The sequence below is a fragment of the Trachypithecus francoisi genome, unplaced genomic scaffold, assembly GCF_009764315.1.
Source record: "Trachypithecus francoisi isolate TF-2019V2 unplaced genomic scaffold, Tfra_2.0 Lachesis_group7, whole genome shotgun sequence".
Lineage (NCBI taxonomy): Eukaryota > Metazoa > Chordata > Mammalia > Primates > Cercopithecidae > Trachypithecus > Trachypithecus francoisi.
The window spans coordinates 60,456,343-60,470,556 of record NW_022681472.1 but is presented as its reverse complement, the minus strand read 5'-3'; the positions used below and the strand labels follow the sequence as shown (position 1 = coordinate 60,470,556).

Genomic DNA, 14,214 nt, shown 5'->3' with positions numbered 1-14,214 from the left:
TTGCACTATCATTATTCATTTTTTTCAATTGCAGAATGTGGGAAAAAGGAGACAAGGGGGCTGTTGAAGAGGAGGCTTCATAGAGTAATGAATCTGGAAGAATTCAAGGAGAAAACACGTTTGTTGTCATTCACGTTAAGGGAGAGAGATTGTTGCAGAAACTGCATGCTGAGCCCTTATCTGGGTCGATCATAGCACCAGCTTTCTCTATTCTTGGCCTGGTTGTTATGAGAAAGTTGCTCATCTAGGCTGACTGTTCCCGACCAAAATTTATGCTGATGACCTCAACTAGGACCTTTCTGAAGTGCAATAATATTTTTAGACTTTTCTAACTGTCCATGAATCATCCATAGCTTTCCACTGTCCTTAGACACTACCCCTACCATCGTCACCGTCTGCCTCTTCTCACCTTGCAGCCTGAGTTCTACTGAATCCCGCAAACCCACTTACAATCCTGTACCACAATCTGTCTTCCTTTTCTTTCTCATTAATATTCTTGAGGTCTAGTTCCATTTTTTAAAATAAATGTTTTATTTTAGAATATTTTAGATTTACAGAAAAGTTGCAAAGATAGTACAAGACAGTTCCTATGTACCCCATAGCTGGTTGCCACTATTATTATCTTACATTAGTATGGTACACTTGTCACAATTAATGAACCAATACTGATATGTTATTATTAACTAGAATCCATACTTTATCATATTTCCTTAGTTTTTGCCTTTTTCCCCTTCCGGGATCCAATACTGCATTTAGTGGTCATGTGTCCTTAGGCTCCCCTGACTTGTGACAATTTCTCTTACTTTGTTTTTGATGACCTTGACAGTTTTGAGGAATATCGATCAGGTATTTTGTAGAATGGCCTCTGTTGTGATTTTCCTGATGTTTTTCTCATTATAAGCCTCTGGTTGTGGGTTTGGGGGAGGAAGATCACAGAAGTAAAGAACCATTGTCATCACATTGTATTAAAAGACATACTGTGAGCACGACTTACCACTACTGGTGTTTACCTGGATGAACTGGCTGAGGTGGTATTTTCCAGGTTTCTCCACCATACAGCTGTTTTCCCCACCCCTTTCCATGTTCTATTTTCTGGAAGGGAGTCACCATGTACAGTCCATACTTAAGGAGTGAGGAGTTATGCTCTCGATTTTTGTTTTAATTGATCCTATATGACGTAGGCCTAGCTCGGTTCAGCATAGAGAAGAAGCACAATAAATGTTGAACAGGTGAATGAGAAGGATGCAGTCTTCCACACTGCCTGGAACATTGGCGGGACTAAGAAATAGCATAAAGGAAAGTTAGAAAGATTTTATTCAGCACCGGCTATGGTGAGAGGAAAAGTAAGAATAGCATCTTCCCATTTCATGCTTTTTACTTACTGCATGTGATCAATACATGACTGTGTTGGAAGAATGAATGGATAAAGATGAATTTAAGTAGAAAAGATTTACCAAGGAGAGGAGGAAGAACTGTCTCACTGGTCTTATTTTCTCTAAGTGCCCCTTCATTTTTTAGATTGGGAGCAATGAGTTTGTTAAGCAGAGCTCTTAGAAGAAATGAAGTCAAAAGAGTTACCTTTGTGTGCTCCTTCATTCACAAATTCACTCTGCACAGGAGCACCTCGGCAAGCTGCAGGCTGAGGGTCAAGCTTATACAACAGCTACGCCCTGCCTTTAAGAAGCTGACAGTCTAGGAGAGGAGAGGAGATGTAAAGTCAAATATTCTCAGCCTAAGAAGGGATGGGTTAAGAATATCACACGAGAGGCAGAAACAAGATGCCTTAGAAATTCAAAGAAGAAAGATCCTTGTGGAGTTAGAGCAGTCATCGACATGAAATCATACGAGAGAGGTGAGTAGATAACGTGGCTCTGTGACTCAAGACTAAACATGGAGGTCAGATAAACCAAAGCATTGATAGGGGGTTCCAGGAGGAAGCAGTTAAGGCTGGGGATTGCACCACAGAGAGAACAGGTTCAGGCTGTAGAAGGAAATGAGAAGGTGAAGAGGTTGTGGCTGTCTCCACTTTCAACTGTGTTTATCACAGACAGAGGCAATTTTAAATAGAGTTCACCTTGTAGAGAAGTGTTATTTAATCAAATGAATAAATGAATATATCTATAGGGGTTTTTTTCTTCTTCTTGTAATAAAGGCCTCCCTTTTAAATTTTACCTGCCTGATTTTAACATTAAATGCAGGCTGGTAATGTGCCGGCTTTTTGTCTCACCACACCATTAGATATTGGCCCAAATTTTCCTACAAAATTTCCTCAAACGGTTTTAGCAAAAATAATTGCCCAGCCGACTCGTTAGTATCTAACAGGAAAGCAACATGCATTGTACCCTAGATGCTGAAGGGGGCGCCCACAGCCCACACTGAGCTCGGCTGGCTCCAACCAGGCCATTCGAGCTGCTGGTTATGCAAGAACAAGCCAGCCCCTGGAGAACGGATGCATTTGCTAATGATTTTTGGCTTCATGGTACACAGATGTTTTCGTTTTTAAAATTCTTGTTACTTATTAATGGCATGTAGACGTAAGTGTGCTTGCCACACAATCTGTAGCCTTAAAAATGGACTACGTTAAAGTTACCAGGGGAGACCAGTGGGAAGAAAAGCAGGGCAGCCATGCTTATTTTTTCCTTTTAAATCTGTAAAAAGCGAGATGATTCCAAGGTGAGGAATTTGACATATGGTGATGGATGGCGAGAGAGAATTGGGAGTGGGCGTAGTAGGGAAGGTTTGGACATCCTGATGAAAGATTACCTAAGACGTCACTAGCCTGTAAAAAAGTTCCTGCAAAAATCAACTGCAATAGCTCTTCTGTGTCATTGCACAATAAAGAACAAACTGCATTTAGTGTAAAGGGAGCATTCACCTTTTTCAGAAATAAAAGGGCCTGCTGTATTCAGCTTGACGGCTCATTGAGCTGGTGTCTATTGCTTATGATGGAAGTATGTGTCCTACTGCTTCACTACTTGGGTCAAATCTTCAAATTTAAGGACGTTTTCAGTTTCTGAATGTTTGACCCATTTCTGTAGAAGATCTTGGTACTTGGAGTCGGGGAAGAAATCAGGAACATGCTTTTCATGTGATGTTAAAACAGAATCTTGTGGTGTCATGTAGTCAAGACAGAGATCAGCCAAATTGGCCAACTTGTTAAAAATCTTATTAGAGAAAGTGGCATGTCAGTTACTTGCAAGCCCATAGCTGCAGCAGTAACTCATGTTCTGGCAATTTAAAACTATCCTCGGAGCTTCAGTTCTTTGGTATTCATTAAATAGCACTTAGTTACTATGGTAACTGTCCCTTTTCAGTATTTATGAGCTACAGGGTATCTCACAGAATCTCAAGCACACAAACACACAGCTAACACGTTGTGTGTACTGGAACATTTAATGAAGACTTCTAGCTGGACCGTATTCTGCAGAGCAGACATGTTTTCATTTATTATTTTTTAACTCAATTATGGCAGGCTTTGACCTTGAATACACCATTCTTGAAGGCATTGTGCCATCTTTCCTGCTTAATTTCCTTCCCTTTCTCATTGAAGATGGAGATAAATGAATTTAACTTTATATTCAGTGAAGAGTAATGGCTTGCAGCTTATGATGGTGCCCTTCTGGATTCTAGAGGGGGCCTTTTGTGTGAAATAAAGCGGGGGAAGAATGACTGTCATCCTTGGGTGGTAGGGATTGTAGGGCGTGGGGAGGGAGAAGAAAGGAGGAATCAGGTACCCTTTGGCAAAGAGTGATGGTTATGACTTGTTAGGATAGCTACATCACCAGTGACTGTCTCACAGAAGCTATGAGGCATTTTCCCTTGAAGTTGCACATTGTGTATCCTCTGACTCATTTGTGCATTATAATCCTCCTCCTCTTCCTCAAAGAAAGCGTGCGCACACACACACTCACATGCTCATCAGCACAGCAGCCTGGGTTCCTGCTCATAACAGTTGATCGGCCTGAAGATGCTGCTTTTCACGCCTGTTTCTGAGAGTGTCTGTCACTCATGCGCCTGCCACTCCCCACACCCACAAGCATCCCAGTGCGCATTGTGTGGGTCTTGTCCTGGGTGCATAAGTGGAAATGAATATGATTTATGCCATGATTTGTCACTGTGATGTCTTATAACACAACGTCAGGGCTGCAACATGGTGTCAGGGCTGCTGCCTAAGGTGGTTCAGGTTGTGCTTTTGCACAGTTGCAGGGGCACTCTTCACATCATTGTTACCATGGATATATGTGGATAGATAGATAGCTAGATATAGATACAGGTAGTAACTATGCCAGTTTTCTAGCATATGATAGCAAAGCACCTTGAGGAACAAATGTCTTTTGCTAATCCACACAAAATCAAACCTGCTATCTGGGCTATTGGGGGAGCGGTACCGTAGAGTGAAGAGAAAGGCTTTGGTGTTAAATTCCTAGTCTGTCACTTATGAGCTGGGTATGACCTTGGGTATGTCGTTTAATTTTTCTGAATTTCAATTTTGTTATTTGTAAAATGGGCATGATGATGCTATTTATTTCCTAGCTTTGTTGTGAGCTTTAAGGTAGTGTCATAAGATGCTTGGTACATAGTCAGTGTTCAGTAGCACTTGGCATGTAGTAGGTGGTCAGTTAGTGGTAATAGATAATAGTAGTAGGTGGTCAGTTTGTGGAATGAGTGGGAGCTCTTATTAGCTATAGCTGTGAGTCAGAAATCTTTGTATAATGACTTAATTCAGACAGGACCAAAAGATATTAGAATTATATTTCATATAAAAACTCCATCTCCCAGGTTTCTTGCACACCTTTAATTTTCACCACTAAATTTCAGAATGACCAAAATTAAGAAGCTTAGATGGATTGTTTTGGTTAAGATAGCCTGAGCCTCCAGAACTGACACCTTTTAAAAATTATTAGCAGTGAAACTGTTCAAACAAACCTCCTAAGATTCATTTTGTGGCCTTCAGAAGACATTTGCTTTAAAAAAAAAAAAAAAAAAGTTTGGGCTATGCATGAAAAAAGCTAGCTTTGCTGGTTACGTATGCATACAATTTTAACCACTCTTTGTTCCGAGTTGTTTATTTAAACATATTTTTATGCAACTGAACCTTTCAAGTGCACTAGAAATGATTTCTGGGGACTTTACTACTAATAGCTGCATTTTCCCCCAAATTATAAAAGAAAAGCAGCTTAGAAATGAATCACAGTAACCCATTCTATCATTGATCATTTGGCTTGGCCAGAGTAAGCAGTTTATTTTCAACATTAGCATTGGGCAAAAAATAAGCACCAAGCAAGGCTGTGTGAAAGACATAGGTTTTCCTAACAAGCACCTGCTGTATTTTTCTTCCTACCTGACATAGATTCTATGTTTTTATATCTTTGACATTTGCTTGTATTATTTACAACTGTATTCCTAGGTTTCAGCACAGTTCCAGGTATATATAGAAGCTCAATAGTCATTTGTTGAGTGAAGAAACCAGATACTAATGGACAAATGTGTGATTTAACATTTTTGTCTGAACTTTATCTGCCCATGGACTGGTTCAAGAGCCATATTTTACATTTTTTCCCCCTTTGAATTAAAAAGAGAGAATTCTCAGCACTTCTGTCTTCTTTCCCAAAGCAGTGCTTGACAAAGATGCATTCCAGAGATAGTGGCTAGTTGTGTCACCACACCTCTCCGTGCATATGGTTTACACCAGGTCAGATCCTTACATGGGTCAAACAACTCTGTTTTTTGGATTCAGACTCATCTCTAATTCCAGCCAGTTATTTTAAAATTATGGCCATTAGTTATGAAGGAAACAGAGGACAGAGTGAAAATTGTTCAAAAGCAATTTAATATCAGTATCTGAAAAGAATCCCAGGGTCCTTATATTCTTATTATACAGCAAAGAGCCTTGTCTTCCTACAAAGGCCTTAGAAGAAATCATCTATAAAAATGGTCCCCTCCCTCTAGAAGACTCCAGTGGAAGTCTATTTGGATGCAGTGAGTAATTCAAGGAAGGGCCTGCATTTTAATGGCCTGACGGAAACACCAAAAAACTTAAGCTGATTTACTTTTTTTTTTTTTTTTTTTAAAGAGCAGACCTTCTCAAAGCATGGTTTCTGGACTAGCAACATCAACATCATCTGGGAATTTTTTAGAAATGCCAACTCTCAGACCCTACCTCAGAGCTGCTGCCTCAAAAACTCCAGGAGTCGGGTCCAGCAATCTAGGTTTTCACAAGCCCTCCAGGGACTTCTGATACACACTCAAGTTTGAGAAACACTGGTTTAGAGTCATAGAATTAGATAAGACTTCGGAACTCAGAAAGTCCAATTAGCACTCCCAAATGGAGTTCTCTATAGTATCTCTATAATGCAGATGTTGTAGGTTTGCTTGATTACTGCTGGTTTCAGGGAACTTACTACCTAACCAAACGGTCCACTTCTTTCTGGGATGCCTGTAATTATGAGGACATTCTTCTTTTGGTTGCATTAAAAATTATCTCCTCTTAGCCCTTCACATGTTTAGCCTTTGGAATTATGCAGAATTTATCTACATTCTCATATGATAGTCCTTTCATTTATTCATTCTAATGTTTGAAGAAGTTATTGACTCCCAGTAAGCCTTCCCATCATGAGATATGCATTCCCAGGTTCTTCACCGGATCCTTAGGCCCATGAGTAGCAAAATCCCAATGACCTGACCACTCCTGTACCCTCCCTTCTCTTGGCACACATCTGTCCATGTCCTGCAAACATGTGAGTCCCAGAACTAGACATGTTCCTACCTGTAATACCATCAGAGCAGGAGTATCTGAGGCTGATTAGTTTGATAACTAAATGCAGAACTTTGCATTTTTTTCAAATAACATTTTCCTTGAATGCACCTTGTACATCCAAAACAGTAATTGTGAGCAACTGCATGAGGTTTTAATATCTTACCACATTTATTCAGTGAGTAACTTAAAAACATTGGGTCTTCTCTGATGTTTATGTTAAAATGACTAGGATTATAGTAAATGGTTGCTTTCTGTGTTACACTTTTAAGTCTCTTTGAGTAGAAAGTAATTTACAATGTCCATAATTTTTTTTAAAAGTACAATTTTAATATAAACAAAAGGTACAAAGAGTACTATAGCCAACATTTGTGTATTAACCTTCCCAGGCCTGCCTCCTTCCTCGTCTCAACAACTACCTAATTTGGTGTTTATCATTTCCATGCATTTCTTTCTATTTGCTATATATAGATGCATTTCTAAGGCATGACTATATATTTACATAATATATAATATACATATTATATATAATTTTTGTATATTCTTAGCTTCATATGAATTGTACTGTATGTATTGTTCAACTTTCTTAATATTATAATTGTTAGACTTTCCATGTTGAGATGTTGTAGGTTTGTTTTATTCATTTTCACTGCTTTATGCTATTCTGCTTCATGAGTATACCATAATTGATGATATATTCTTTTGCTGGTGGACACTCAGGTTGTTTGCAATTTTTCACTATTTCAGACACTGTATGTCCTGTATATATGTGTGAGAGTTTCTCTGGGGTGTTAATCTGTCCCCGATTTGTTTTACATGAAATACTGTCACATTTTCTCCAATAGAAACATATAAATGTATGGCTCTTTACAACTAAATGCAGAAATTCCCATTTCTCTCTATTATGCTTTTATCTTGTTCCACATTCATTTATTCAGTCACTACAAACTGTATCTTGGGCCTTGCCATGTGCCAGAGACATAGTAGGTGGTGGAGACAAAGTGATTAGGCATAATCCCATTCTTTAACAGGGTGGAAAGGGCATGGCCAGCAGAGAAGTGGCGGCTTTTGCTTTTTGCCCCAGTTGTCTTTTGAATTGTGATTCTGATGGTCCAGGTACTAGCTCTCACTGCCAGAGTAAGCCCACCAATCAGAGGAATCTCTGGCCAGATCTACCACACCAGAGTCACAGAAACAAAGCTGGTAGGCCCTGCAACCCTGGAAGGGGTGGGCCTGGAGCTGGAATGTCAGTGGGGGAGGAAGTGGAGACATCAAGACTCCGGACTCCTTCCAGTCCCCTGAGACAACACAGCCGAATATTCACCTATTTGGTGACTTGAGTTTACACCTATTTCATCATTCTAACTGCACACACAGTGCTTGAAATATATAATATTGGCACCCACCCAAGACACGTGCACATCAAGTCTTCACAAACATTCGCATTGGCCCTTGATTTCCTGAGCTCATCACATAGAAGCTAAGATCTGTGAATCTGAGGTCAGTGCTTGCTTTCTGTGCTCCAGGGCAACAGATTGTGCGTTCTGTCCTTGGTTACAAGTGTGCACTTGGCAGGAGCATGGCCTGTGTCCCTGCAAATCTGCCAACACTCCTGGACATCGGTTCCAAGCCTGTCCTTCTGGCAGTGGGGCTTCTTTGAACACCAGCAGGCAGTTGACTTCTAAGTTTAAAAGATTTCATGTACCTGCAGAACACTTCCTTGGTGCCCTCCCAAAAAAAGTGACCTGTGCCAACCAGAGAGCACATGGGAAGGAGAGTCAGAGTACATCAGGTTTATTTCGCAGCTGCAGCTGGAGTCACATTAAACTTATTGCCTAATTTCCTTTGTCTAACTTGATTTCTCTTTGGCTGGGAGGCAAATAGATCGATATTTTTTTTTTATGCTGAGGTTATGTTGCCTGAAGGAAATTTTCCATTGGTTCACTATGCCTGCCTTTAGTCCGGTAACTGGGGCCGCGATCTGTCTGAGCAAGGAAGGGCTCCCCAGATGGGCTCTCAAGGCCTGCTGTCTGCATGGAGGAGGTGCCTCCTGGAGGGGGTCACAGGGGCTGCCCCTCGCAGGGTAGAGCTGAGCATTTGTGCTGGGCTCTCAGCACGTTTCTCTGGCTGTCTTCTAATAAATAGCTTTGTTTTATCTTTTCCTTTCCTGTGAAGTCCTTTTCTCCCCATGTTTTCGCTATCATTTTGTATATTTGCAATGCCCTTTCCCTCTCCAAAATTTCTTAAAGGTGGTTTCTTCATGTTTTTGTTATGTTTTCTTCCTGTGAGCCCCCCACTATCATCCTGCGCTATGATTGTGCCCTTTTCTTCTCACTCGGGAAGGGAAATGTTCATACTTTCCTCTCAGTTCTGTCCTCCTACCAGGCGTTTATTTAAGAGAGCTAAGTTTCTGGAGGCAGAATAATGAGAAGGCAATTTACCCACAAGAAAAACAAACGGAGCCTTTATCTGTGTAGAAGGATTGCTGAATTCCTCACATGGTGGAGGTGAGGGGGATGAGGACAATGTTAATCAGTTATCTGAAAACACATATTGATTGCATGTTCATTGTATGTAAGAAATGTGTGATAAATTATGAGTACTGTGGGAGACATAAATATAAGGTGTAATATCTCTCATCAGAGAGGCTGCATTTTGGTGAGACAAAGTTATAAACATAGTGAAGGATAACTAAGTTTTGGAAGAGAAAAATATCAGATCAACACATCAGTACCAGAGATGGAGGAGGTCTCATGTGCTGGTCTCCTTGACAAAGGAGAAGACTTCACAGATGACTGGTTTGAGCTTGGGAAGGGGCTTTGCACTAACCATATCCTTGAAGGTGGCTCTGGATAGGTGGATGGGGAGAGTGAAGTCATCCAGATGGTAGAGTCAGGGGCAAAGAGGAAAATGGAAAAGATACAGTTGTGGGGTAATAAAAACTGGAGAATGAGCAGAGGAGTCAGGATGGGAAGGAGTTGAAGATGAGATTTGTCCTGGTCAGACTACCAAGTGCTTTGAATGTTAGGTGAAGTATAGCAGATTTTATGTGAGAGAGCATGAGCTATTGAATGTCTTTGAGTGAGGGTTTGAGTTGATCCAAATCTGTGCTTCCCAATTTGCCTGGCACTAGTAGAAAATGGTGTTACTTGTAGAGCACATGGCTGTAAAGAGAAGGGACTTTGGAGATGGGGAGGAGGATGTAGCATAACCAACTCACCCTGATTTGCCTGGGACTTTCCTGGTTTGAGCACTGAAACTCCCATGTCCTTGGAAACGCTCTTGGTCTAAGCCTAAGCTGTGACTGTCACTCTAGGAAGTTGCTTTTGGTCGAAGGTGTTGGTCTAGAAGCTCTACCCATACCTGATCACCCTAGGGTCTGAGGGTTTTAGTCTTGTGTCTAGACCCGTCGGCTGGGGAAATCTGACTAAATCATATTTTAGGGTGATGAGTGCGTAGGATGGATTGGAGTCAGGGAGAATGGTCAGGAGACTATTGTAGGAGTCTGGCCTGAGGGAATAAGTCAAGATGAGAGCAAACAAAATCAAGGCCTGGAAAATGGGGATAAAAAGGAATTAATTTAGGTTGGTGAAAAATTGGAAATGGAAAGAGAGGAGTCAGAAGTGACTTCAAAGTAACTGCAGCCTTGCTCATGTATGAACCAAGCATTTATCAAGTGCCAGCTGGATGCAATACATTGTACTCAAAGTTGAGTGAAAAAATTATTACCCTAAGGGAACTTAGGATCTAATTAGACAGATAAGAAACACCCTAAATAACTCAAATCACTATAATACAAGGTAAAAGATTAGGCCCAATAGTTAAGGGACATGGCATTTAGAGCCAAATTAGGCAACTGTGTTTAAATCTGAACTGTGCCAGCACAGGCTGCAGGACCTTGGGCAAGTTACTGCCCTCTTCAAGGCTCTTTCCTCCCCAGCAAAATGTAGATATGATAATAATTGTAGCAACTTTTGGGACTTTTTGAAAAGAGTTAATACCTTTAATATGGTGCCTGGCATATAGTAGAACTTTAAAAAGCATTAATATCATGATCATGTATAAAGTGATAAAGCACTAGAGAGTTACCGAGAGAGTTATCACTGGGGAGATACCAAAGTAAATGACTTTTACAATGTGGGATTCTAGGGAAAAAAGCTTAGAAAAATTCAACAATTATCCCAAATTTCAGTTTGTTTGGTCAATCACAGTTTCATCCCTGTTTATACATTTCCTCTCCTGCATATTTAGTTTGTATTTTTAAAAGATTTTTTTATTTTTTATTTTAATTAGTTAATTTATTTATTTCTCTGTCACCCAGGCTGGAGTACAGTGGCGTGATTTTGGCTCACTGCAACCCCTGCCTCCCTAGTTCAAGCAATTCTCCTGCCTCAGCCTCCTGAGTAGCTGGAATTACAGGTGTGCACCACCATGCCCAGCTAATTTTCGTATTTTTAGTAGAGACGGGGTTTCACTATGTTGGCCAGGCTGGTCTTGAACTCCTGACCTCAAGTGATCCACCCACCTCAGCCTCCTGAAGTGCTGGGATTACAGGCATGAGCCACTGTGCCCGGCCCTGCACATTTAGTTTGTGATTGGCATGTTGGGGAGGCACAGTGGTAACCACAATTTTAGTAGAATGCCCCTTAGTGCCATTAAACAGTGCCATTAAACATGTTTGGCTGGGCGCAGTGGCTCATGCCTGTAATCCCAGCACTTCAGGATCATGAGGTCAGGAGTTTGAAATTAGCCTGGCCAACATGGAGAAACCCCATCTCTACTAAAAATACAAAAATTAGCTGAGAGTGGTGGTGGGCACCTGTAATCCCAGCTACCTGGGAGGCTGAGGCAGGAGAATCATTTAAACCTGGGAGGCAAATGTTGCAGTGAGCCAAGATCATGCCATTGCACTCCAGCCTGGGCAACAAGAGTGAAACTCCATCTCATAAAAACAAAAAAACATGTTTAGAGGATCCAAATATATTTAGAATCCTTTGATTTTCTGTCTGATAGCATGGACTAGTGGCCTCTATATAATTTTTTAAATGTTAGGTCCTTAATTTAGATTTCATAGTAATGGGTAACTTAAAGCTTTAAATTTTTTTGCTATTTGAAAACTTAAAACCAAATTCCTTATTTTTCTGTTGAATGGATTACTAAAAAAAATTACTGTTTCAAAGGGTACAATCTTTTGATACAGCACAAGCACTTGCTTTTCCTTTTATTTTTGCTACTTTTGCAAGTAAAAATTGTTACCTTTCAGCTATGAATGACATACATTTGAGCACTAAGGAAATTGAACACTTTTTCATGTTTATTAGTCATTGATGTTTGTTTCTTATGAAGAAATATCTATTCATGTCCTTTGTTCATGTTTCTTTTGGTAACATAATATTATTTGTGTCTTTATTTAAATGGTCTGTCACATTTCTTGCAAAATCCCTAAGGCTCTTTTGAGAAATAAATGCTATAGTTACATGAAAGTATTTTGTATAAACTGTAAAGTACTACAAGCGTGTTACTATTATTGAAACATTGACTTTGTTCACTAAGGTATGTCAGAATCATATTTATAACAAAGAGATACTTCCAAATGCAGAAATAGCATGACTAGGCGTGAGGTCCATAGGGGCAGAGATTTTTATCTTTGTTCACTGCTGTATCCCCAGCACCTAGAACCATGGCTGGCATGGAGTAGGTGATTAATAAATGCATGTAAAATGAATGAGTGTATGATAAACCCATTGAATAGTAGGGATTTTCTACATTCTTCCATCAAGAGGACTTTTTTTTTTTCTGTCTTAAGCCAGGGTTGTGTATAGTTCGTGGGCTAGAGCTATGGAATAGTGGTCTTAAGATTCTGGACATAGGAAACCCATTTCTTAGAACCTAACTTTCTGTATGGTAACATTTTAAGCCTAATTAGTATACTATTCTCCCTCACTTAAGAGAGAAATCAGAGACAAGAAGAGTTTAATGATCCAAGAATGATTTTCAACAATGATAAAAGACCAAGTGGTAGTTTTGTTTTTCATACAGCAGTGTTTCCAATTCCTAAAATATGGCAAACCTTTTCTTCTCTTCTCATGCCTCATTTATTGTTTTTCTGTTACCTATGAGAATAAATTGTATGCACGGCCTAAAAGAAAACATGACAACATGCCTTCAATGGATTCATTTTTTGGTTGCCTATTTTTGGGGAAAGGTTTTGTATAGAAGTTTATGCTTATGGGTATAATCTCTTATGTAGATCTAAATTCCACTACCCACAGGTATGTGGTGCCATCTTTTTTTTCTAATGTTTTCCTGCTCTGTTTTTATCCCTGATTATCCTACCTCCTGTTAACGTTTTCCTTTTAAAGTGCTTTAGTATTTCTGGAAGAAGAGGGGTTAAAATTTTATATAAATGTGCATTTGGCTCTAGACTTGTGTTCTGGATGGATCGCTTATAGTGAGAGACACTATACAGTGGTTAAGCACATAGTATTTGAGTCATATACATTCATATTATGCTCTGAGGTGAGTTACTTGGCTTCTCTGAGCCTCTATTGCTTCATTTATAAGTATGAGAAAACTCTGCTTCCATAGGGTTAAATAAAATAATGAGGATTGAATAAAATAATGTATGAAAAACTTCTCACATAGTGTTTAATAGCATGCAGTAAATGGAAGCTCCAATGGAATACTTTTCCTTATTAGCATCATATTCATAATAGATGGCCTTGGCCATGGCTTCCAACCACTGACGTGCTATTAGTAAATGTAAGAAAAGAAAGTGAAAATGTCAAGGGTGAATGCTGTTGGAAGCAAAACGATCAGGAAACTATTCCGGGAGTAACCCAGCCAGGATATATTAGTCAGGGTTCAATCAGAAAAGTAGATCCACTTGGATGTCTGTGTGTGAGATTATACATATGCATACGTGTGCATATATACATGCATAGATATACACATACACATGCATATGTATGACTTGACCTTCCACACTCATAGAGGCTGGACTGTCTGCAAGGCTGCTGCCTTCCTGTCTGATGCTGGAGCCTGCAGGCCAGAGGGCAGGTGGTCAGGAAGGGAAGATGGAGGTGAAAGGGGAAGAGCAAGGACCAGGTCGAACCCCAACCATGAGCTGGAGCCCCACAGGGAAAGATGGAGACCTAAGCCTGTTCTTGTTGCCTTTGCCCTGGGTATGTGGTGTTGGTGGCTGCCTTTGGTCATGGGGCCAAAGTCACACACCTGGCCCAGGAGTCGGAGCAGGTGAAGGAGGATCCAGGGGGAAGGTGGAGCATTGCAAACCTGACCACATTCTCACACCACAAGATGAGTCAGCAGGTATCATGTGTGCAAAATGGCTGCTGTGTCACTTCTGCCCTCCACCAGAGATCTAGGTGTAGATGCCATTATCAATGCAGGTAACCATTTTAAGAAGAAAACAACGGGGGTTCAGAGAAGTTAAATCATTT

At 40.3% G+C, this 14,214-nt stretch overlaps 1 protein-coding gene across 2 annotated transcripts in view; it reads left to right on the top strand.

The window, feature by feature from the left end:
• DPYS (dihydropyrimidinase) overlaps window positions 1-14,214 on the top strand; it is an 87,434-nt gene that overhangs the window by 46,892 nt on the left and 26,328 nt on the right. Inside the window, exon 8 of one of the 2 annotated variants that reach the window (XR_004435230.1) lies at window positions 6,074-6,249. The exons of the other annotated variant lie outside the window; for it this stretch is intronic. The gene's annotated coding sequence lies outside the window, so the exon portion shown is untranslated. The remainder of the gene's footprint in view (window positions 1-6,073; window positions 6,250-14,214) is intronic. 2 annotated transcript variants of the gene reach the window in all.